Genomic DNA, 27,736 nt, shown 5'->3' with positions numbered 1-27,736 from the left:
CTCCACAACAAGGGCCCTGTGTAATAAAACTATGTTTGTTTCCTATCCTTTTATCTGTAAAGTAGTGGTAAAGGTGCTTTCCTTATGTTAGCATCAATATCAGACCCTTACTGCAGTGGGGACCATAAGAGCCACATTGCCTACAATGCAAGGTTACAGGGACTGTACAACTCACCTGCTTTTTGAATGACCGCTAGTGATCTAAAAGGGAAGCTGGACTTCAGGATCTACTTACACACTTGATAAATGGTGAATAGGCTAAGTATCCTACAAAGAGTTTATTGGAATCTTGCACAACAATGATGAAAGTTCGGCGTGATTCAGGAAGTTGTGAGAGAGAAGTAAAAGGAAGCATCATCTTGACAGAACAAAATAAACTAAGAAAATAATCACTTCAAAAATGTGCTACCAGGCTAAGGACAAGAGATTTTACCTTGGATTTGCTCCTAGCATCTTTGCATTGTGTATGCATCTCTAGGCCAATGGTTCTCAGGTTTTAAACACTTTAAAGTCTTCTGGGAAGCCTGTTATATATTTCCAAGAAGGGGATGCTGCTCTTGGGGAATGCACTTCAGTAGAATAGCCTAGTTCCAGTAATCTACGTTTTAAACACAACATTCAAACCAAAGAACTTTCCTGCATACTCCCCTAACAGAGACTTGTCAGCTTTTTACCTTGAAGCTTTATGATCAAATTTCGGAGTATTACCATTGGATTTAAAACTGAAGAACTTTATTGAGTAAGCCTTGGGACATATATCTAAGTAATGAATATATTTTAATAATAATCCTCTGCATTTATTTCATTGTTGGATAAATACATTTTATTCACATACGTATAAAACATCGATAAAGCAAATTTGAAACTGCAGACTATGTTCATAACAACACCACTTCTGGTTTGGCTTGTGTTAATTGAAATTCTTCTAGTGAGCAGTTGCTGTCAGACATGTAATAATGTGCCAAATCTTCCTCCCAGCAACCCTCATTCTGTAGGTTAATAATGTTTATCAGTAGAAGTTATTTGTTCACATTTTGAAGTTAGCACATGGTGGAGCTATGCCTGAAACTTCGCACCAGGAGAATGTGCATCTGCTATAGCTGCTAGTTAATCCTAGGATCATTCAATTTTTATAGCCATAAATGGTTTTGTCTCATGGCAGCCAGAAGAAGCACTTATGGCAACGATTGACCTTTATTTGTTTTGTTTAAGCTCCTTCACACTGAATTCACCATCACCTGCTATGGTAGGATTTGAAAGGCATAAGTAGAAGGCGCCTACTCATCTGTTTTGTAAAACTACTCTGAAAGAATTTTCATGAAAAGAAAATATCTAGGTGCCTGGACATGTTTCCAACCATTGATCTTGTTTATTTTGACCAACTTTGTTGACTTTTTAAGCATTATCTCTCAGAATAAATCAATTGTCCAAGGTGTTTACTCAAGCAACCTCCTCCCAAACTTAAAATTCATTCATTCATTCTGTGTCTGCCTACCCTGTCCGCTGTCTGCCTCTCCACAGAAACACACACACCATAGATCACCTCATCTGGCCCATCCATCTTCTGCCAGAGTAATATGTGATTTTATTGCTTCTTTCCAAGCTCTGCTTGCAAGTTTAACTGTCTTTCTTTCACCAGAGCTCAGTACCTCCTCTCTCTTAGAAGACAAGGACATGCTTCTCACTCCTGTCCACATGCCCCAGGGTATCCTGTCCTGGGAGGGAAAAACTTCAGGAGAACTAGAAAAAGGATGATTCATCAGGAATGCATCACTCCCAAAAGCATAGATTTAGGAGAACCAAACATCAGGACTTAGGAATAAATTAGCGAACGATTCCATATTTCTTTAAAGTAGAAAATTTATGGAAATTCTCCATCTGTGTCTACCTCTCAGCAACTTTAGTTTTTTTTTCCCCTCAAATCCTCACCACCCTTTAAGAAGGTAGATTCAAATATCTACATGTCTCAGGTTTGAGTGACATGTACCAACCTAAAATTATATCTTTGGGACTATATAAACCTGAAAATTACATTTTTCATCTTATCTTCAAACCTTGTTATGATTGTCTCTAGATAGTTGCTGAGGAAGATCGCAGGAACACAAAATATATAAACAAATTTTATAGTCATGTTTTTCTTACTCCACAGAACACAACTTTTCAATATCACTTTGACATTGTTTGTTCTTTTCTTTTCTTTTCTTTTCTTTTCTTTTCTTTTCTTTTCTTTTGCATTATATATAATCCTACATTAGTGGCAACCCTTTGAAGAAAAATATCAGTATCATCTAAAGTGATTTTCAGTATGATTATTTTATTGGTGATATTACTACCATTCTTTTTGAAAAAAGATAGGTACTATATAAGCCATTAGGCTTGCCTTTGTAAAAACAATATGAAAATTTTGATATCCTACACATTAGATATATGAATAAATTATTTTAAGTTACAAACAGAATAACATATTTGTAGATATTTTTTGAGAATAAATGACCAACTTTTTCTAGTTTTATAACCAAGTATTTTCTAGGTGTAAAGAGAACTAATTACATAATCTTAATTTATATAATTTTATATCATCAACATAAAGGCCTATGTGCACATGTCACTATATGCTGTGCCAACTTATGTTTTAGCAAAGTTAAAAAAGTGAAATCTGTATAGCTTGTTTCTCCTCAATTTTATAGAATGACAAAATATTAATTCTCACATATTAACTATGTATACTCAAGTACTAATAAATGTACTGCAGTACTAGAAGTGAAAGATGTGCCAAGTCTCTCAGCCTTTTCTTGTACTTGTCTCATTCTTTATTTTTCCATAGCTAGTGACCTCTTCTAGGTCTTTCCAAGATACTCAGGGTTAGTGTGTAATTCACATGGAATTCCTTTAGTTTGTCATGTAAGTCTTTTCACCTGGATGTTTTTCTGTCTTTCTTTTGAGGGGCATGGAAAAGAAGAGCCATGGTGATTTTATATGAAGGTGAACATGTATATTCCCTTTAAACTACATTAGACAACATTATTGCTTCCAGGAGTATTTAAAAATAGAACATGGATAAATAAAATTAACATTATCACTTTTTAGATATCAGTCATAACATTGGCATGCCCATTCCCTATAACAAGCATTATATATTGGAAGTGAGTTTTATAAACTGCAGGAATGCTGGCTGTGTGAGAGATGCCTGTTAAATGAGCTATGTAGTCATGGAAGTTTTGTCATGTACGTTTCACTGTTGTGGAGACAATAACCAGGGTCTCACTAGACTACCATCCCATCTCTTGTTTCTTGCACAATCTAACACAAAATTTTCCATACCTATTTTTAAAATTTGATTAGCCACAACAATCTAATTAATTGTCTTTACATATACCCTTCCAAAATAATACCACTGTGATAATTAATACTAGTGTCTGCCTCACAATATACTTAAGACATAAAACATATCAAGTGTGATAGAATTTTCATCATTTCTTGATGGTGTTGAAAAAAGTGAGACACCTAGCATTGAACTTCTCTCATTTTATGATATTTTAGAAGTTAACCTTGTAATCTTTCATGACTTGCTACTTTAAAAATATGGTTCGAAAAAGAGAGAATGATAGAAACAGTTATCAATTGGTAGAAAGTTGCAATTGTGCAGAAAAAATCTGGCGCTACTGTACAACAGGGTAAACAAGTATGAACTATTCTATTTTCAGTGCTTTCTATTAGCAATATAACCTAAGAAGTTTATATTCAGTCTTATTAAACATTATGCTTTATAAACATGTATTGAAAGATCACAAAGTATACTGGGATATATATAATCTTATCTTTTGTGTATAAAGCACAAACGCACTTCAAAAATAAAGATATATGCTAAAAGTATACATTACAAGATTATTCTGTTTAGTTTGGTTGAGCTGGTGGGTGAGAAAGAAGGCACGAGTCAGTGTTTACATGGACCAACCTCAGAAGTTAGGTTCCACACTATCACTCAGATGCCATTGGCTATGACTCATGTGACAGACATGCGGTAGAAATAGAGAAACATACACTCTCATGTGTTCAGGAAAAAGAGAAGACACTGGATCAGTGAGCAGCTAGTTTCTCTCTCCCTGATCACATGTGAGGGTAGTAGCTGCAGTTTTCAATCATTATCTAAAGCAGTGGTTCTTTTTGTTTATTTGTTTATTTGTTTATTTTGTTTTTTATTTATTAAGTATATAGTATTCTGTCTACATGTACACCTGCACGCCAGAAGAGGGCACCAGGTCTCATTATAGATGGTTGTGAGCCACCATGTGGTTGCTGGGTATTGAACTCAGGACCTCTGAAAGAGCAGGCAGTGCTCTTAGCCGCTGAGCCATCTCTCCAGCCCTAAAGCAGTGGTTCTTAAACTGGGGTCACTTCCCCTTTGATGGTTGAAGGATCTTTTCACAGGGGTTGCATGTCAGATATCCTACATATTAAATATTTACATTAGAATTTATAACAGTAGCAAAAGTACAGCTATATAGTAGCAATAAAAATGATTTTATGGTTAAAGTCACCATGACATGAAGAAGTGTTATAAAGGGTCACAGCATTCAGAATGTTCAGAATCACTGATTTAGAGGCAGAAGACGGAATACATATGGAGAGGGATGTAATGTAATAAAAAATACAAATTATGTGATGTTATTTCATGAAAAATTTTATAATTATACTAATCTCAGAGGGAAAGTGCTAATTAGTTTTGCAGCTATCGATGTATTGAATATAAATAAATAATCACAGTTCCAGGTCTCACTAAAAAAAGATCTTAATTCCAATAGAAAGAATGTTGATTCCTTTCTTTGGAATGTTGGTGTAAGCTGGGTTGCAAAGGCAACCATTTGGGTCATTAGGAATTCAAGGCTTTTGAACAGAAATTCATTCTTTCTTTAAGTCAGTGACCATTTATTAACTACCTTTTGTATCCTGGACATTGTTTTTTTCTCCGTGGAGATAAAGGAGTAAGACAGAACCTTGACTTTCAAGACATATGTGAGTGTGGTAGGCAAAGTGAAAATCAGATACTTTTACTAGTTTACTGAAATCCTGTGCAGCCATGGTTGAAAGAATGATTGCATCACCCTGATGTTTTCAAGGATGACCACTGTATATGTATACGGAAGTAGAAGTCTTCACAGGAAGAGGATGGAGATTGAGGGATCTTTAAACCCATGTTATTATGCAAACACATGGCAGCTGAAGGCTGTGAAAAAACAGACTAAGTAGAAAGAAGATATTATCCAATGGGTATAGGAAATAGTGGCTTTAAAACTACAGGCAGAAGTGAGGGGAAAAAGTTTGTGAGCAATCATGCAAACCTTAGGTTGGATGACATAGTATGTCTTTGAAAGAGTAGCCATTGTAAAATAGTGGATGCTCTGAGAGTCTTTCAGTGTCCTCTGACTTCAGTTCTCTTTTTACATACACATTTACATAATTACACATATATACAATAGATTACCAATAGCAAGAAGAACCATGACACAATGAAAAATATATAAATGTTGCATTCTTAGTGTTTTGGCTATATATATTTGAAATCCTTAAAGAAAACATCTTTCTTATCTTGGTACATCTAAATTTCTGAATGTAAATCGATCTCCATTGCATATTGTCATTATCACCTTAAAACACCTACCTAGACCTAAAAAAAATCTTAACCCCTAAAACAACGGAGCTTCATTGTAAAAGTAAGCTACTTGGTCTTCAACTCCATCAGGTACTTGAGAATGAATAAACTTGATTACCTGAGTATGCTAGTGTGCAGTTTAGTAGCTTTCCAAATGAAAGAATGACAAAGTTTGCTACCTGAATAGTCACTCAAAACTTCCTGTAATTTTGGAGCCTCTTCTTTAGCCTTCTGACCCAATATATCTGACAGGCATATTTGTGAGGCAAGAACTATTGAGGACTTGCTTACCCTGTCTTGGCAGAGTTTGGCCTTCAACTCTGCCTGCATCCAAGCTTGCCCTTTTTTAGGCAGAATTCTTTCTGTGGTAGAAATTAGGATATTTTGCCCAGTGGCTTTTTTGCCACATTTGAAGCCATCTCCATAAGGAGGTTCTTTGGTGTTCATCATCCTCTTTGAGGTAGGCTGAGTGTTGCTCCCATGACACTTTCAAAAAAAGATTACAGTTCCAATTAGTCCAGCATTTCAGACTGTTCCACACAGTACTCAACAGTTAAAAACTGGACTGCAAATCCTATTCCTAGCTTGTTAAATCATTTCCCAAATTTTATTTGGGCCCCTACCAAGGTATTAATCATCCCAAATCAGCCAGAATAAATCTTAAGAGAACTATGCCTGCATTTTCTTTAAGGAGGGTTGGGTAGGTTTTTGGTTGCTTTCTTGGGCTATAGAGGGTTATTATCAATGGGAGTTGGTTGCAAATTATTACAGGTCTTATTTAGAGAGAACACAGTTAGACTCAGCTATATCTCTCTTTTCCTTTATCTTACATTCTTAGATTTGGAGAAAGGGGTTGAAAATAAAGAAGGGAAAATATAGAAATATATAGGGAAAATAGAAGAAAAAGTAAATTAATGAATCTACTCCTCAACTTAATGCCTCGACTGTCATTCACAAGTTTGTATATAGATGCAAAATAAGTTAAAGTGTAGATACAGTGTTATAGAATTCAAATGTAGGACTATTCTTCACACATTTTACTTATTTCTACTCTAATATAAGGTACTGTACTTATACAACTATATTATAATGCAAGGTTTACTTCCAAAGCTTTCAAAGTGCTATTGTGAGCTATTTAATATAAATAAATTTTACAAGTTAATTGTTACTTGATCAAATCATAGTCATGTCAATTGCAGCTCTACTTTTATACAAGAATATACACTTTAGGTACAGCAGATAGATATGATTCTATAGAAATGGAAGGTAGAATAGTTAGATAAAGTCTTCAAAAACCTCAGAGACATGCAAAATATGGCATTTAAAATGTTTTTATTATTTTAAAGATTCACTGACTGCAGTTCTTAAATTACTCTTCCTCATTACACTATTCCATTATTTACTCAGTATCCTTGGGTCTCAGGAAGATAATAATGGAATGGAGCTAGGCAAGTAGATCTTACAGAAATTAGGGCAGAAACTAATAACAGAAGATAAAGTTACAAGCAAATGGGAAATCATTGAAAAAAATAAAGATTTTAGGTTTTTTCAATTACATGTGCATGTATGCATATTAGTTTGTGCACATGAGAGCAGTACCAATAGAAACCAGAAAAGGGCCTTGAATTTCTTGGAGCTAGAATTACAGACAGTTGTGAGCAACCTTGCATAGGTGCTGGGACCTGAGCTCAGGTCCTTCCCAAGAGCAGTGGGCACTCCTTGCTGCTAAGTAATCTCTCCAGCCCCCAAGATTTAAGATTTGAGATGTAATATAGTCTAATGTATATGGCGCTTTTTAGTACAGATTAGCTCGAATAAAATGCAAGAGGAAAGAGATGAAAAAGGAATGCTTTGCTAAAGGAAAGAATCAGAATTTAATGATTTGGAAAATTCTTAACCTATACATGTTACAAAAGATGAGAAAGCTTGTTCTGGAAGGAACATCAGGGATTACAGATTATACAGTGTCATCCTAAAGAGATTGCCCACAAATTTAACCATCCATCTTAGAAAAAGATCAAGAAAAATTTGAATATAGAAGCAAAAAGTTCACCAGTTTAAACTAAATGGAACATACATGACAAAATGAAGGCTTTCAAGATGCTGGGTCTCTCTAAGATGGAGTAGCAGAGCTATCTTGCCGAAAGCAAAAAACTTTCTGTGTAAGACAGGAGAGATGTGGTTCCAACTGAGATCAGAGGTCAGCACCTCTACCTTTACTCCATTGGCCTGATATGGAAGCTCGGCTCTAGTGAAATTTGTACATGGAACTGCAAACCTGTGGGGACTGGAGTCCAGAGTATAAAGACAAAGACATTTGTTTTCTCATACCTGAAGAGGACTAGTGGGCTTTGTTTTGCTGGGTTCTAGACTTGCTCATGGTCAGTTAACACTTCTTTTTTATTATTAAGTAACTTATTTATTCACTTTACATTAGGGACATTGCCCACCCTTTCCCTCTTTTTCTCCCAGTCCTGCCCTCCCTCCCCCACCTCCTGTCCCATTCCTCAGAAAAGAGGAGTTCACCCTACCTCCACACCTCAGCTTATCAAGTCCCATCAGGACAAAGTTTGTCCTCTTCCCTTGTGGCCTTGCAAGGCAGTCCAGCCTGGGGTAAGTGGTCAAAAAGATGGTAACACAGGCTATGACAGAAGCAGCCTCTGCTCCCATTAGTAGTGCACACACCTGGCATCTTAGCTGTCAGTCAGCTACATCTATGTAGAGGACCTAGGTCCAATCAACGCATAGTCCTTGGTGCTTCAGACTCCACAAGCCCCTCCGGACTCTGCTTAGTTATCTTGTGGAGCTCTTGTCACCTCTAGGTCATTTTATTCTTCCACTTTTCCACTAGACTCCTTATGCTTCACAAGTTAACACTTCTTTATTCCCAGTTTCTCCAGCTTGAAATAATAACATAATTCCTTTGCCTGCAATGCCATTGTTTTGTATGGTATGTATGACTTCAGGGTTCATAACCCAACAGGAATTTTTTTTGCCTCTTGATGAATTGTACCCATATCTTCCATGTTTGACATGCAAATGAGACTCTGGACATATAATGGATACTGACTTGGCCTAAGTGTTAGGGCCATTTGTGACCTAGTTATATTTTACATGACAGACGGATATAAGTTTGAAGAGAGAGAAGATGGAATATAATGGACTATGTTACATCTCCCAAAATCCATATACTACAACCCCATGCCTCAGCATGACTGTATTCCAAATAGCCCTTTTTGCAGTTCCAGATGACTCTCTGTTCAGAGCATCACTTCTATGGAGTTTATTTTTATTGTCAATCAAGTGATACTGGAATCTTTTCTTTTTAGAATTATCTGTATGGTTTAAGTCAGATCTTTTAACAAAACTGAGTATTTAGCACACTAGCGTCAGTATCAATATTCTCTATTTATAATAATAATTAGTAGTAGCAGCAGCAGCAGCATTATTATTATTGTAATCTTTGGTTTACAAGTGAAAAAATTTAGTAATATTATGATTATAAGACCACTGTCTTTATCACAATATTTTATTTACAAGTTCTCAGATATAAATATTTGATTTAAGCCCTGACTTACACTAAAGATTTGAACGTAAAGTTGTGTTCAATGGTATTCTTTACTATTTCAAAGTTATTTGAGTAAGTTTATGAAAGTTGGTATTATATTTAAGGGACTGAGCCATATAATAAATGTCCAAATCATAACATGCTAATGTTATTTCAATCTTACTCTTACAGATTTTTTGTTTTTCTTTATGATATTCCTTTAGAAGAAAATATTCCCTTATAATGTGATGGTATTTTAGTAACTTATAATTAGGTCATGGGCCATAGTACCATGTTTTCCTGCTAAATACTACTCCTTCTTTAAAAAATAATAATATCAACTATATGTGTGTGTGTGTGTGTGTGTGTGTGTGTGTGTGTGTGTGTGTGTGTGAAATACTGATTAAAACTATTTTAAGCTGTATGGTTTGTAATAAGTGCTAACTATTCCATTTCTAGTAAAATTAATTATAGTGATTATAAATGTTGAATAAACACTGTCTTTTAAACTACTTGGCTCTTGGATACAGTTTTGTAATTTTGAAAAGGTGAATTATAGTTAATCCATATGTAATTCCAGAATATGTATTTAGTAGATATCTTTGAATGCAATTGCATTTCACATTTTGATATGCATATGTGTAGACACTTTTACATTCATACCTTTACTCATAATGGCTACATAAATGGAAATACCAACAATTTTAAAATTCTGATTCTTTACAACTGCTTAAGGGAAATTTCTAGTTCTGCTGTGTGTCAAGGTTTTTTCAACTTGTGCTAACCTGTATTGGTTACTTTCTTACTTTTTCACTTGGGTTTTTAAATATGTCTTAATTAACAAGAGAAGACAAGATGGGGCAAGTAAAACATAGGTCATGTAGTGTCACACTACAGCAAGAGCATAGGATAATTTATCAGCTCATGTTAGGAAGGTCTTTTAAAGTGTGTTGTCCTCTCAGGCTGTGTGGATATCATGTGATTTTTATTATAGAACAATAGGGCCAACTGAAATTTTAAAATACTTCATTACATAGAACATGTTAATCTTCTTTTTAATGCCATTTCATGAAAATGCCTCAAGGTTTTTTATGTCACTAGTATATACTTACCTTCATTTCTATCTTGTGTCTATTTCTGGATAAAAATAAAAATAAATATCGATGGTTATTATTCTCTTGGAAAATTAGCTATAAAATAACAGTGTAATTCTTTAGCAAAATCTTAACCAATATCAAGACTTAGATCCTACAAAACAGAACATCCCATTCTAGATGGGCGACATTGTTATCATGAAGTATTCGTTCAGCAGACAATAGCTGAGCTACCAAGCAATCTGAATTAATCTGAAATTGAATCACCCCTTGTACAATAATAGGGGAAATTGAAGCAATTTTAAATTAAGGTATATAAATATAATTTTGTTAACTTTACCATAATTTTAAAAAAAATTGAACTGTTACCATACCATTTTTATTGTTTTATTTATTTAATACTTTCTTATATATAAAGTGAAGTCACAGGAGACTTATTAAATTTATGAAAGCATATACTTGAATGACAAGTGTAAATGAATCAAAGATATCTGATTTTTTAAGTGATTTCATGTCTTCATTTATTTAAAGAATATTTAATTTTTATCATATTCATCATAAAATTGTTTATACTTATGACAGAATGATGAAGAATTAAGCCATTTACATCAAAGTTATTAGTCTAATTGTCTGTCAAAGTCAATTAGAGAAGAGTCATAAAAGTAGACGTTTATCTGATGGCCCCTTCTAGCTCACATTAGTCATTGACAGGCTTTAGCTAGGAAACTCATAAGCTTGTCTATTTGCAAGTGATTGCCAATGTCTGGGCATACTGTCTTTGGATTCTGTTTTATTGAAGGCAGCCATGATCAGCTGAAACATTGTGATAAGCTTTAAGGCATTTGTGGGCCAAAAATATTCAAAGAAGAATAAAATAAGCTTTAATAGCAAAGTTCAACAACTTAATAAGAGTTGGTATTTTCAGGTAATGGAATCTCTGCTCATCCTGTGTCTGTTCATGAGCTAGTAAAATCTATTACATTCCTATAAGTTGTCTACCCACAACCCCTGTACCAACATAAAATGTCACTAAATCCTAGAGAATTTATTGGTGTCTAATGCAGACATACTCAATAACTTCACCAGAAGTCTGGCTCATATAAAACACCCTATGTTGTTATTTCCTGTTACTATCTCATCAAGCTCTAAAATGATATAATAAAGAAAATGATAGTATCAACAAATATGTTCAGAAGTGACTGTTGGTGAGTTAATAAAAGTGCTCTGTATTTGGTAGGTAGTTCAGAGGTTGAGAGTCCACAAGATAATAGTTCCCTGAAAACAGTAAACTACAAAAGGAGCTTTGAATTTAAAAGTCATAGAACCCCATTAATCAGTACAATGATATATCAAGAATTATGTTTTAGAAATGTCTGGCAGTAGCATGGGGATCAGAGGTGGAAGAAGATGATAACGAACTTAGCGAAAGGCAAATAAACTGCGTGGCAGAGTATTGTAAACTTACTGATTGCATAGGGGAGGGGAGTAAGGAGAAGATGGGAGGGAGGGAGTGAGGAATGGGAGGATACAAGGGATGGGACAACAATTGAGATGTAATATGAACAAATTAATAAAATATATAAAAATAATCTTACTGATTGTTAATCCAAAACAAAGCAGTAGTAATGAAAACAGAGAGCATGGCCGACCTGAGTAGCTGCAAGTAAATTCACCATTGAACAAGTTGTGGAAGGAGAGGAAAGTAAGTATGTGCTTGTTGTTGTGGTCTGTTGTGGTCAAATCTAGGTCCTCTGCACACAATGAGGACATTCTCTGGCACCAAGCTTCATCTGTTGCCCTGACTCTAGCATCTTCACTGCCAATGTGGTCAGTTAGGAAGGGGCACACAGTTACCTGGAGTAAGGCTTTCTCTGTGAGAGATTAATGGGCATTCTAGTGAGCTACCTGGGAATTCGGGAAGCTCTAAATAGAAGTAAAATGTGAAGTTGCATATGTAGCAATGGCATGACTCTAAGATGCTAAGGTTCTGTGTGTGTCGTGCTTAGCACAATGTCTGAGCTGGAGTTAGCGCTCCGGAGTGATAGCTGATGTTCCTGTGATGGGAAGGAGACTGGGAAGGGATGTGTTACAATAGGAAGTCCATTCACATGGATAGTGAGATGATAAAGAAAAATCAAAAGAAAGTATTCAGGCAACCAGAACTCTGCTCATTGCACTGAGCCCAGATAACTGTACTATATCAGTAGCTAACCAGAGAAAGGTCACTAGACTGCAGATAAAGAATATAGTATCTGTCTTGAAATGTCTTTCCTTCATCGCTCATGAAAATTAGACATATCTCCAATTCTTTTTTGCCTTATTATAAAGCACTCATTGGAGTTGCATTTGCATCATTTCTTAAGTATTGCTCACCAGAAAAATAAAGTGTATTTGAAATAATTGGTCAGCACCATACTTACTAAGTAGCTGTTTTGAGCTCTGTATCTTCCACCTGATCTTGGAGTCTAACAAATGGAAAACCCGTTTCATATGCGTCATGCTTCTGACGGCTCATATGAACTACAAGGCCACTCACGAAGCAGGAGGACTTTAAATAGACACACATAAAAAACAAAACCGGATCAGATCAGTACACCTTTACTGAAGGAGTCAAGTTAGGTGGCCTGTCCACGGACTGCAAGCCTGTGTAATGGTAGGAGTGACTCAGTAGCCTACAGATTAGATTACCTCTGCCTAGGTGGAGGCACAGATGCTCTTGGTGGCACTGTAAAACAAGTTCCTAGACAGGAGAGAGACACTGAGCTGTCTTCAGGGAATGGAGAAATAACTGCAAATTAAGCAAGGCATGGTTATTCATTTTTATATTAGCGTCTCTACAATCTATAAACGCTGTTTAGGGTTTTTCCCATACTCAGGATTGTCATTTAATACAGAACGATGTTGTTACACACTTGAGATTCAATTTACAAACTTACTCAAAAGGATCTGACACTCATACAACAGAGTGTATATCTGGGGACATTGTAGCAGTTTATTTGCCAATGTGAGTTTAATCTGAGTCACCACATATCTAATTTAACATGAAAAATGAAATTCCAGGAGGTTTCCCCTTTCCTATGCAGATTTATTAAACAATCTGGATTCTTCTGGTGGACTGAAGGGCTCATGTGAAAAAAATTTAATTGCCCATATTTCTATGACAGGAGTGTTCTGAATCTAAAATAACCTACAAAGGAAAACAGCATTATAACACTGCAAAGGAACATCTTCTCACAGGTCACTGATTAATACTAAAGGCTTCTATATGGCACTCATGGGACTTTGTAGGGAAGTAAGAACTGGACGCCTGTTCTAAATCTCCATACTGAAGTGCAGTTCTAAATTTGTCAATAACTAATCATAACTATATAAAACTCCACCCTTCTTTGTAATCTCCCTCCACACTGTCCTCTCTGCTTTCCTCCTCCACATCCTCTTCCCTCTCTGCATTTCTCTCTGCAGCATTTATTCCTCCCTTCTTCTTTCCATTCATACGCTCCACTGGGGCTCATGTATTGTGTTCTCTTTCCAAAATAGGAGCACATAATATCACATCAGCAGTGCAATCCTGGGTCCCCTTGGAGATCATCTGTATTGAATTCAAGCATTACGTGGCCGCCTTGAAAGCATTAACATGTTGAATACATATTTTCTGAGCCCTACTCTTTGCAAAGACAACGTTCATCTGTTCTTACAATTATTGAAACATCCTTGGTTCATTTTCTTTTTATAATTCCTGTACATTCACCAGTCAGGTGTGGAGGCTGGACATTTTGTTGAAGGTCTGTAGCTGTTGTTGGGCCCCACGCATTCTTGACATTTCCTTGGGTAATGGTAACTTCCTTAGACTTTACTTATCTCCATTCAGAGTATGGAATCTTACGCCCACTCTTACCTCCTCTTGATACTTAAACTTTTAAACCTGGGTTAACTATTTTTCTCCCTTTGTGTTTCTTCCTTTTGCTTTTTTTTTTTTCTGGTACTCTCATTTTTTTTCTTGCCCAATTAGCATACCTCCAAGTCTGCTAAGCAGTCAGACTTTCCGGAAACAAAAGCCAGAAAGAACTGAACTCTACTTGACTGACTCTCCAAGTGATTGACACTTCTATGGATCATGCATCTCTTCTGAGTTTAAAGGAAAAGAGGAACCATCTCATTTTTGTTAGACTAAAACTCAGGTGAAGAAAACCATAATCACACATAAGTAAGGTTATCTTAAACTATCAGCCAACATCATTAACGTTGTACACGGTTTCCTCCATTGATCCCTGGGAATGCTAAATGAATTGCCTAACTCACAAACAACATTATCTGCCTTCAGCAATTCTTCACTTGTTAAGAACATAGGTGGTTGATGGGGAAAACATGGCACTTGATGAAGTAGTATGAAATCACAATTATGTTTTTAAAAGGATACAGTCACATAGAAGGTAACCATAATTATGTAGAAAATAAATACTAAACAGTAAAATCGACCAATAGTTAACAAAAATAGGATTAATCCTCTCATTCAGGACAAAGAGAAGTCTTTGGGGGCCCAGTAACAAGAGCTGGAAACATTCAACAAATAGAGAAATATCTCTAGCATCTAATGCTTTCCAAATTATTCCATCCTTTTGTAAGAGTCTGGCTATCACTGGTAGCATGAAATATTGAATTAGTAAGAAAACTTAAATTAGTAAGGAATTCAGAGGCTGCTTTCCTAAGTTCTGTCACTTTAAAAAAAAACTGTCTCCAATTCTGTTGAGATTCAGTTTAATAATTCATTTGGTTTTGTTGAGATAAGGTTTTATTATGGATTTCCAACCGACAGGAAAAACAATCCTCCTGCCTCAGAATATCAAGTGTTGCAATTATTAATATGGGCTGCCTTGCATGGTTTATTTTTTGAAATAATTAATTATATCTTGACTAAAACTGAGATTCATATATTACAATGAGTTGTGTTCACATTCATAAACTGATATAAACCAGAAGGGATTAATTTTTCTTTTTTAAAAATCATGTAATTTTTTATTAATTAATTTATTAATTTATTATTTATACAGTGCTCTGGCTGCATGTGCAACTTCCAGCCAGAAGAAGGGCATCAGATCTCATAATAGATGGTTGTGAGCCACCATGTGATTGGTGGGAATTGAACTCAGGACCTTTGGAAGAGCAGCCATTGCTCTTATCCTCTGAGCCATCTCTCCATCCCCTCATTTTTTTCTCTTCAGCATCAAATATATTTAATTGACAATTTTTGCTTAAGAAGAATAAATATATCTCTTTTTGTTGTTGTTCTTTGGTTGGATGGTTTGATTTTTTTGTTTGTTTGTTTTGTTTTTTTCAAGACAGGATTTTTCTGTGTAGCCTTGGCTGACCTGGACTCACTTTGTAGACCAGGCTGGCCTCAAAATCACATAAATCTACCTGCCTCTGACTCCAGAGTGCTGGGATTAAAAGCATGCACCACCATACCCAGCCTAGGAATAGATATATCTTACAAATTCAAGGAAAACAATTATTTACAATATTTCTAATAGAGAAACAACAATATTAAATATTTGTAGAAATTCAATACAAATGTCACATTTTTGCCTATCTCTTACTGACAATGAGTATTTCATAATATAATTAGTGACTATAACAGTTCAATAGCAACTGGGCATACAGGCGAAAGCTTGTAATTTAGCACTCAGGAGGCAGAGGCAGGCAGTTCTCTCTGAGTTTGAAGCCAGCCTGGTCTACAAAGTGCGTCCAGGACAGCCAAAGCTACACAGAGAAACTTTATCTCAAACAAAACAAACAAAAAAATAGAAAACAAAGTTCCTTAACATAAGTGTGTCTGTAATTCATTAAAAGTACACAAAATAAATGTTTTTCTTGTATTAATTTGTTTTAAATTTTTAATTAATCAGAATTCTCATAATATTTATAAACAAAACCTCTACAACTTATTTCATTGTTTACTAACAAAAGTATCCTAAATACCTAGCAAATTAAATGTAAATGTTTATTGTTGGATATATAATATCATTTCTTTAAATACATGTATCCTTATGGCTGGAATTTTCTTAAGACAGTTTGGTCATTTAGGGTAATTCTTTTGAAAGTCAGACCCTGCTCTCCACTCAACTTTGGAGAATTTCCTGCCCATTTGCTAGATCTGGGTAGGGGTTTGAAGTTTACCGCAAGTATTGTCCTTAGCTGGTGTCATAGTTTGAGCAGGACCCCTGGGCCCAGATCTTACCATCAATGTTGTTCTTGTAGGTTTCTAGGACCCTATGGATCCTTCTATCTCCCTATTCTCCCATGCTTCTCTCACCTAGAGTCCCAATAGGATGTCCTGTCCTCTGTCCCACTTCCCTGGTAAGTGAAGACTTTCATGGGACATGCCCCTTGGGCTGGTGTCCAGATATAAGTGAGTATATACCATTTGACTCTTTCTGCTTCTGGGTAAAATCACTCATTATGATCATTTTTAGTTCAATCCATTTGTCCACAAATTTTGGGAATTCCTTGTTTTTAAATAGCTGATTAGTATTCCATAGTGTAAATATACCACAGTTTCTTTACCCATTCTTCTCCTGAGGGACACTTAGGCTGTTTCCATGTTCTGGTTGACCACATCTCCTGGATGGGGAGGCCTGGTGGCACTCAGAGGAAGGATAGCAGGCTACCAAGAAGAGACTAAATACCCTATGAGCATATACATGGGAGGAGGTCCCCCTCAGTCACAGTCATAGAGGAGGGGAGTTAGGGGGAAATGGGAGGGAGGGAGCAATGGGAAGATACAAGGGAGGGGATAACCATTGAGATGTAATATGAATAAATTAATAAAATATATTTTAAATCAAAGAAAAAACAGTTCAAGGAAAAAATAGAGTAATTCCTTTGTATGTGCATTTGTGTGTATTGTGGGAGTTCCATCTGTCTATGCACACATGTATGGACACCAGAAGTCAATATTAAATGTCCTCCTCAGTCATCAACTAGGTAGAACAGGCTGGGCAGTGAGCTCTAGAAATCTTCCTGACACTACTTTTTGGGACTGGGATTATGGCAGTGCACCAGCACCTCGCGGCACCAGGCTCTTCAGATTTGTCATGAAGATCCTAACTCAGGCCCTTGTGTTTACAATGTACATACTTTACTCTATGAATAATTTCATGAGAAAAACACTGTTTCTAAGGAAAGTTAAATATCTGGGTTTCTTTTAGCATTAACAATTAATAACCTAATTTGAAAACCATTTTAGAGCAATTTCACATGCACAAAAGTCTGAGATGGGAGTATGCTAATAACAATTTTAAATGATCAGAAATAGCCATAATAGTGTTTATTCCATAAATTTGTGTCTTTTATAGGCACATATACATAAATATGTGGATGTGTGAACCTATGGTCTTTCCTTGTATGAGTTGGAAAATTATAGGGATTTTATGTAAGGAGACTTCAGTTGTAGTGCTATAGTTCATGATAAATGCTTTTCTAGCATACATGAGGCTTATATTTGATACAAGACCTTCAAATAAATAACTAAAAAGTAAGTAATGGTTTTTGAGGCTATGAAGTACTTAAGTTCAGAAGAAATGTAGTCAAATTGTAGGTTTATGGCTTAACAATTCAGAAATCCTTAACTCATTTATCAGTTGTAAACATAACAAGGCCTAAGTAGAGGCAATGATTAATTCCTACATAGTCACTGCTTAACACATATTTGTAAATTTATTTTTTGGGAGGAGTAGAGACTATTCTGTTCAAGAGTGTATACATGGCTTTGGGACTTGACTGAATCCAAGATGTCTCATAGAAGCTTCTTAGTCTTAGGCAGATGACAAGAATTCAATGTGTATTCACTTCGTCATGTGTAAAATGTGTTTGCTGAAGGACATTGGCCTCTTCGGACTATTAGGATCATGTTAGTTCATACATATAAACTCCCAGTAGAAGTATTTAGCATTAAATGTTGGTTCCTCACTCTTCAAACTGCTGTCTTCCTCCCATCAATCATATTAATCTTACGTAATCTTTACAACATACTTAAGTGGCAATACCTTCTTTCATTATGTTTTGTTTCAGAAGTGAAACTAAAGGAACGAAAATATATCCAGGGCTCTGAACTTCTGTCACTACGCCCCCTCTCTTGTTTTCAGATGTTCCTTGTCTAAGAAGTGGAGAGTACATGGGTTCCTGGAGTTACTTTGCTATATGTTCTCAGTCTGAATCATAAAAAGTGGCAGAGCTCATTGGGGAAATCTTTAGTCTTAACACTTTTATCTAATTTGTGTTCCTGTTACACCCATAAACTAGAAAACCCTGAGGAAAAAAATGAAAGGTGCAATTATTTTTTAATTAATGGCAAGAAGAACACCTTTACCTGCTGTATGATGGTAACATTTTTGAAAATAAAGGTTTGGTTAATAAATTACATTAGTATAATTGAATATATTTTTGGTGATCCATAAAACATAGAGATGCACTCTGATGAAAGTAAAGTGAGAAAAGCCTAGTAAATGTTACATTGTAGGTTGATATCACTTATAAAAACATATTTAGTAAAATATAATAAAATTATATAACCATCCATGTTAGTAGAGGTTGCATTTGTTTGAGAAAATATCTTGTACTCGTTTTCCTTTTTATAGTCATTTTAGAATTCCTTGTAGAAATCTTATGCCACATTTATAAGGAAAACACTTAACTAAAATATGCTTTTAAGTGGCTTTAACTTTTACACATTTTATAGTCATTTGCAGTACAGTACTAAACAAAAGAATAGTCATGCCTTTTTCAGACTAGTGTGTATTGCCAGGAATTGATTTCTGAGTGTGGTTGTTTTGGAAAATGATTCACAGGCCTGACTAATTTAAGACTGACTGCAAAGCTTGCTGTGCCACTGACCCAGGACTTCGTCATCAAGCAACATTACTCATTCACAATAATTCACAGCAGATGGCATGACATATTATATATAGTGGTTCTGGGAAATAGTGTCAGTACAAAGTGAGGCTGTAATGTTGAACCTAGGCATTGGGATATGGGTTTACTAACTGGGACAGGATATATAGGAAGCCGTAGGAGATGTGTCCCATAATGAGTGTCATCATTATCATACAGATTCATGGTTGAGTCCTCAAGTGTGACTTGACCATGGATTAAATGGGTATAAACTCATTAGGTGCATAAGCTTCACCTCATTGCTGATGGGAAATAGCTCTGTGGGTCTGGCTATTCACTCTGCCTCAGCTATTTTGATTTGTATGAAGATCAGTATTCTCCATATCCTAGAGGGAAACCTTAGGTAAGCAGTGATAAGATCTCTTTATTGGAGTGTTTGTTAAGTACAAATTGGCTCAGGAGACTCTGTATTTGAGCATATTAGAAGTCAGTGTGGCCGCTGATAGGTGTTCTACACAAAGTCCTAGTGTATCTTCTTTTTTTCTTAACTTGGTCTCAGAGTGGATTCCCTCTAACTTGAAAATTTGCTCATGTCACTGTTTTTAAATTTTGATTAATTGTAATTTTGTGCTATAGTTTTTTATTTGTTTTTATTTATCTACATATGGAGATGATGCATAAGACAGAGGGCAAACAAAAGATACAGTGTTGGTTGACATAATTTGAAAGATGTTTCTAATTGTGTTGGCCCAAGTTTCCTATTTTATAACAATTTTAATCTAACCATCAGAATAATAATCAGCTTACAGCCTGATTCCAGCCCCTCCCTCTTCTCCAAGTTCCAACCTCACACTCATTCTCCTATGCCTTTCTCTCCATTTTCTCAGAGAAGGGGAAGCCCTAAAGGGTTCCAACCTATCTTGGCACCTCAAGTTGCAGCAGGACTAAGTGCATCCTCTCCAATTGAGGCCAGACAAAGTAGCCCAGCTGGGGGAAAGGGGTCCAAAGGCAGGCAACAGAGTCAGAGACAGCTTCTGCTCCAATTATTAGGTAATCTATATATTGACCAAACTGCACATCAACTACATATGTGTAGGGAGTCTAGGTCCAGCCCATGCATTCTCTTTAGTTGGTGATTCAGTCCTTGTGAGCCTTAATGTTCTCAGGTTTGTTGACTCTGTAGGTCTTCCTGTGGTGTACATGACCCCTCTGGCTACCCTAATCATATCCCTCACTCATCCACAGGACTACATGAGCTCTATCTAAGGTTTGGCTGTGAGTCCCTGCATCTGTTTCCATCAGCTTCTGGATGAAGGCTCTCAGAACACAGCAATAATAGCAGAGTATCATTAATGGTGTCAGAGGTTGGCTCTCTTTCAAGGGATGGGTCTTAAGTTGGGCTAGTCATTGATTGACCTTTCCCTCAATCTCTGCTCCATTTTTATCCCTACACATCTTGTAGGCAGGTCAAATTTTGAGTAGAAAGTTTTGTGGGTGGGTTAGTGTTCTCATTTCACAGGAAGTCCCATTTGGCTACAAGAGGTGGCTACTTGAGGCTACATATTCTTCTGATGCTAGAAGTCTCAGCTAGTGATATCTCCATAGACTTCTGGGAGCCTCCATTGTCCCAGGTCCCCAGCTTCTCCTAGAGATACCCAGTGCACCAATTTTCGTTCTCTTTTACATCCCTCTCTGCCCCGCCTCCCAACCTCACATCTGCACTCTGTTCTCCTTGTCACTCATCTCCCTTCCAGTTTCCTGCCTACATTTAGCTCAACTGTCTAATCTATTTCTCTTTCTGTGTGAAATTCAAGCATCCTCCTTTGGGCCTTCCTTGTAACTTAGTTTATTTGGGTGTGTGGATTCTGTACTTTATGGCTAATATCCACTTATAAGTGAGTAATACCACATGTGTCTTTCTAAGTCTGGGTTACCTCCCTCAGGATGATTTTTTTTAGTTCCAACTATTTGCTTGAAAATTTCGTGATGCCCTTATCTTTAATAGCTGAACAGTAATACATTTTGTAAATGTGCCACAGTTTTTTTTTATCCATTTTTTGGTTGAAGGACATCTAGGCTGTTTCTATTTTCTGGCTATTACAGATAAAGCTGATATGAACATAGTTGAGCAAGGGCCCTTGTTGTATGGGGGATCATTTTTGGAGTATATACACAGGACTAGTATAGTTGGGTCTTGAGGTGTGCCCGAGGTGGACCAGGCAGGAGAGGGAGTGGTAGGAGCTCTATACCCTGGAATATATACACATTTGCTGTATTATTGTTCTTAACAATTTTCTTATAAAAATTCTCATTTGTTATTTGCTTACATGTTCTTTTAATGATTAGAAAGACAGCATATTTACATTAGTCTTTATTCTTGGAAGTCATGTCGGTAGGAAGAGAAATAGTTCTGATGGTCCTTGGGATTAACATATGTGCTTCTTAACTGAAAAAAGAATATATAATGAATAGTAAGAAATGTCCTATAATGAGCATCATTATCATCATATAGACCTGGTCAGATCCGCAAGTATGACCTCATGATCTCATGGCCTTAGAGACGATAAGAATATGATATGGTTATAAGAATATGTCTTCAAATGAGTTGCCAGGTACTAATTAAGTTTCTGATTCCATCTCCAAGGAAACACTGCACTGAATGGAATAATCCATCACGGGATGCCTAATAATATTGCCTCATATATGTGAGTCTTAACTTTAGTAAATAAATAACTATTAAATTGCATCTTTTCAAATATTGCAACCATTTGTTGTACCATCCAAATACTACTTCTTAAGCTTTACGTTCCAGCCTCCTCCCTTAGGTTGTTGTCCCTATGTGAGATAGGTTTCCTGTTTTTTAGTCAATAATGTTTGTTCATTTTGTTTTTAAATAGGCTTATTTTAATTGGTCAGCATATTCCTTAAAACATTGACTGAAGCTATAAATACAGTTTTTTCCAGAAGTCATATTTTAAATAAGTAGATTAATGGTTTTATTATTTGGTTGATTTTATAGCTGTAATATCCCTTTTGTACTGATCTATTTTGTATTATTTCTGGTATATTGATTATGTCATTAAAATTAGAATTATATTCAAACAGAACTGGTATAAATATTAGTTGGCCATTTCTGTCTGTTAGACATGTTATCCAACATCTGCTGATGAGATGTAAAAATAGCACTGACTAAAATGAAATAAAATTTTACTTATTTCTCCTAAGTGATATAAGAAGGTTGGGTTGCAGTTGGGATTAAGGTTAATTTTGGTTAAAATTACTTTGTATTATGGTTAGGGCTGGTCTGTTTTAGGAATACCACAAGTTAGGGTTTAGGTTGTAATGTCATCCCCATGATGCCTGGAATGATAGAAGCTAGCTTTAGTTTTTTCCTATAATCTCTTCTTACATCTCCTATTAATCATAAGAAAAAAAAGAATATATCCTGCTTAGGTTTTTGTCAACTTGTCACATGATAGTATCATTTGAGAAGAGGAACCATAGTTGAAAAAAATGCATCCACCATGTTGACCTGTGAACAAAAATATGGAATATTTTCTTAAATAGTGATGATGTGAAATATCCCAGCCTATTATGATTGTGCCTGCTGTGGTATCACTCATTGTGGATTGTGCCTATTAGTGAAGCCAGGCCTAGGAAAGTGGTCCCAGGTATGGAAAAAACATGGAAGGCAAGCCATGGGTCACACACCAGTAAACAGAAGTTCTCCATAGCCTCTGCTTCAGTTCCTTCTTTGGGTTCCTTGTTTGACTTCGCTCAGTTAAGGAACATGACTGGTTGAGTTGGAAGCTGAAATAAACCCTTTCTTCTGTGCCTTGCTTTTAGTCATAGTGTTTTACCACAGTAAAACAAACCTAACAAGGAAGGGAAAGAGGAAAAACTAGCTTTCTTGGAATTTTATCCACTGATTTCAATTGACTTCTCACTGATCACATTGATTTTTATTTTTGTAAAAGGGATAAGGAAGCTATTATCTAGCTGAAAATACATTACCCATGTATGATGGGAGAAGTGGAAATAAATACGTGGACTGCTAGCCATCATATCACAGAAACTGTGCTTTGCATTTGCCTGATGTATTTTTTCTCTGTATGCTGCTCCTTTTTATAGGAAAGTTTCAGCCCATAAAAAAAACCCTCTCACCTTCATTTAATCATATTTTTCATGAGTTGACCCTATCAAATTTGTGCATTTAAGAATTTAATGAGCATGCATTATAATCCTTCACTCAAGTATGTGACTAAATTTAAAGGAAAGGCTATCATAAAAACAAGAATAAACAGTTAATCACTGTTTCATTTTATATCCAAGATAATAGGGCTAGTTTAGGTGGCTCTTTTGTTTACTGAAAGTAACAATGATCTTTAAAAATGGCTTCAGAACTGGGTTCCTTTAGCAGTTTCAATGCAAAGGCAAGTTATTTCTTTGGAGACTTGTCCCCAGAGATTTGATGAAGAGGGAATCTGAAAATCTGAGGAAAGCACTGAACGAAAGCCAAAAGCCATCAGGCTTTTCGACACATTTTCAGCATGCATGGGTGGAGACACAAGACGTAAAGTCCTCCATAGTGGAGATCTGAGGAGAGTTTAGAATAGACATGTGACAGTGCTGATTTTAGTCATCATTGACTTCTGAAGATGTCATTACCTCCCTCCTCTTCCACGAACTCGTCAAAGTAACCCCTAAAGAGCTATACTGTAGCAAGCTTGACAGGGATTAGCTGAGCATTGACACATAACCATGCTTTGTGCTATAAAATTCTAAAATTCACTGGGAAGAACAGTGGACCTTCCTCAGTGTTGTTTTATGTGGCTCCTATCTGTTTCATTTAGAAACAAAATTGGTCCAGCAAGGAAAAGGACAAAGTACATCCAGTGTTTGCACATATTTAAAATGGAAACACAAACAAAAATCCATGGGATTCAGCGTGTTAAGCTCTTAGCATATCCAGAGAAATTTATCTGGGGTGAAAGAATGTAAGGTAGGAAAGACTCATAGTCTCACCCCTTGCTCTCTCCAAGTTCTTGTTGACTTCTACTCACTAGATGGCAGGGAGTTAATATTCCTTTCAGTAAACCTAGTTTGAGTACAGTTTGTATAAAGTTAGCCTTAATTAATAACTTCATGTAAACAGCTAAATGTTGAACATTCTTTATAAATACTTACATTAAGAATACCACCACAACCAGCCAGGAGTGGTGTCACATGCCTTTAATCCCAGCACTTGGGGGGCAAAGGCAGGTGGATTGTTATGAGTTGGAGGCCAGCCTGGTCTACAAAGTGAGTGTAGAAGCAAGCCAAGGCTATGCAGAGAAATCCTGTCTTGATAAAAACAAAACAAAATAAAAACCAAAGAATACCACAACTTCTATGTTTACATTTAACTGCCCAGTAGTTATCGCTACATCTGAAGTCGCATGTAAGAGTCCAGTGGAAATTACTGTTTTAATGTCAATCCAGTCATCTTTAAGCCTTTTAAGTCACATAGGCAATAGTTCTCCAGGCACAGTCCCTTCTTTTCCAATATTGTCACATGGGAATTCATGAGATATGGAAATATGAATTCTCTACTGATTGATTCAGAAATGCTGAGTGACTTAGGAGTCTGCATTTTAAAATACTACAAATCTTTTTAAATATAAAGTCGAATTTGAGAACCAAGCCTGCTGAGTGCTCACAGCATAGGCACTGTGCTAGAGATTTCTATATCCTCAAAGTCTGTGACTGTGTTCACAGATGCTTGGATAGTAAATTACACATCATCATTACTTGAAATTGTATAGAGATCTTTCACTATAACGAATATAGTTCACTCAATTTCCTTAAATTAGAGTATTTTTGTTATTTCTTTACTTTCCTTGAGAACATGTTCCAAATATCCTAGTATTAAATGCTTCGTGATACAAATTTTTATCATTGCTTCACACTGGCAACTTATTTAGCTTTGTAGCTCTGACAAAACATCATTGCCACACATACAGCCCACAGTATTATTGTGATAAAATTGTTATATTGTCTTTGTTCAAAAGATGACTCTTTATGCTTATCTAGTCTGGGTTGTTCTAGACTGTCTGTTCCCTTTTGTTTGTGATATGTCATGTAGAGCATACAGAGGGAAAGAAGCCTGACTAGGCACATGTTGGCATATGTTGGAGCCTTTCTCTGTTCATTGCTAAGGGATAAAAGATATTTTCCTTTCTTAGATTGGTAGAGGCAAGTGATAACTCAAGAAAGGCTTCCCAATTATAAATCTGCATTGATCAAAAAAGTAAATTTCCTGTAAGATAAAAATATTATCTAAAAATTCAAGTTAAATATTGTTCATGTTCATTATTTATGTCAGAGTATGTTTCTAAATAGTATAATCAAATAAGCAGTGAAAAGAGATATAGACGAAATATCATAGATTATATTGAGCTCATATTGTCTTATTAACAGCATGAGAGAGTGATACATGATTGTCACCAACTGTGCACTATAAATGACATTCTGAATGGCGTTCCCAAGAAGCTGCTCTTTTCTCTAACAGTCTATCCCTGAGTTTTTTTTACACCGTATGAAAAAGAGGAAAGAAATATTGAGCTTGTGTGCTTAGAGATCTCCTTCCATCTTTTCCTTGTAGTCATCAGCAATGTGTCAAGAATGGTGAGTGGCAATATTCTACTTACCTTCTGCTGCTGCCAGGCTCAAGAAGAGAGAGGAGGAGGATTTGATAAAGAAAAATGGAAACAATCTCTGAGACAAATCAGTCAGGATGTCTGTATACCTTAGTGATCATTCAGAGCTTGTACGAACTCTATTATACATTCTTAGGTATAGAATCTGTCTCGCTGGAGGAGAGACAGAGGCCACTATGCTTCAGAAAACGCAAGTGATAAAGGCTTTGGTGAATTATACCAGCAAGTACACCTTCCTTTCCAAATACTGAAATATATTCTTTTCCTAGATTCATGGCTTATTGCTGGTGAGCCTGTCATGGATACACGTGCACAAATATTTAGAAGCACTATGTCTTTGTTTAAAAGGATTTTAGGTGTTCACCCTGACATGATCTTCTGCTTTGATGCTGACTAAAAACCACTGAGTTTTTTCCTTAGCTCCTCATTTCTTTAATTTAAATACAACAAGAAGAACGTCTGTCTTCTTTACTGTGTTTGTGTGCATATGTATCCACAGATGCATAGTCGCACAGGAAAGGGAATCTAAAACACTTCTAAACAAGAGACAAAGATTCAGTTTTCTTAACCATACATTTATTATTACATTCTTGGATTTATTCTAAGAGAATTTACATAGGAAATGATGACATCAACATAGGATTTAAGGGTTGCTTTTTTAAACCTTTCTTTACAAGAATTATGTAGGAAAATATGCACCAGGCAGATTTCATAAGTGCCATCCCATCGTACCTAGTGTGAACCCAACTCTTATAACTAAGATTCTTAAAATTGAAGTTTCAGGATCTAATAGCATGAAATTGTTATCAACTTTTATAAGATTCACCTTCAAGGTCTAAACTTATTCTTCAGATTGTTTACATACATATTGCATTAGTGTTTTTCACTCAAAAATGTGCTATAGATGTGTACATTGGATAGAGATATTATAATAAAACACATTTATTTTTAGCTACAGAGAGACAGAAAGGAATGCATAAGCTACAAAATGATAGTGATGAAATAAACATGCCATTTTACTTTATTTGAACTCTTGGTTTTGAATAAATCATGTACATGTTTATATCCATTATGCAATTAAGATTGTATTATCATGCTAACTCTGATATTCATGAAATCTAGTATGTTAATTATTAGTATTTTTGTCCATTTCAAATACTATGTCGCCAAAAACATGTTAGTTATTTTCTGTTCCTATAGACATTCACCTATTGCATGTACTATGATTATAAATCCATAGGCTTCTCCACGATCATGTATACAAGATAGTTCGTATTACTTAACTCTGCTGTTCTTAACAATGAAAGGCTCCAAATTTGGAGAAAGAAAACAAATTGGAAACATTAGAGTATTTCAGTAAATCATCTGAAAACTTGCTTTTCCCTTTAGTGTAAGAAGGAACCAAACTGAAGCCATTTTTAATAAAATTCCCATTTTAAATAGGGGTTAAATAAGGTTTAAGTTGCCAAGACCTCCCTGGCTAACTGACATCCTGCATGGCTGAGAGAGACATGTATGTGAGTAACTGACATTCTGGTTGGTAAGTTGGGGCATAAATCTTTGGCAAGTCGCCCTGCCACAGTTGAATAAAAATACAAGTGAGAACAGGCTAACTGTACTAAGAAGACATGTTCCTTAAAAAGTCACCATCCCTAAATCCTGAGTGGCAAAAAAAAAAAATGTAACTATAACTTGGCACAGATATTTCTGGTGTTCAAGCTTAAAAATTCCATTACATTCCGGCTGCAGAGAGGGGTCGCTGTTCAGTTCTTGGGTCTGTTCTGCAGCCCTGAATTAAGCAGTAACAAATTCTGTTTCTCTTACAGCTACACACTAAATACCATGTATAATGATTATTCCT

At 35.9% G+C, this 27,736-nt stretch overlaps 1 protein-coding gene across 9 annotated transcripts in view; it reads left to right on the top strand.

Annotated features, from left to right (window-relative positions):
- Positions 1 to 27,736, top strand: part of LINGO2 (leucine rich repeat and Ig domain containing 2) — a 1,231,101-nt gene that overhangs the window by 245,363 nt on the left and 958,002 nt on the right. The window lies entirely within an intron of this gene.

The sequence above is a fragment of the Acomys minous genome (assembly GCF_964271855.1).
Source record: "Acomys minous genome assembly, chromosome: 1".
NCBI classification, from domain to species: Eukaryota; Metazoa; Chordata; class Mammalia; order Rodentia; family Muridae; genus Acomys; species Acomys minous.
This window is presented reverse-complemented; position numbering and strand designations above follow the sequence as displayed.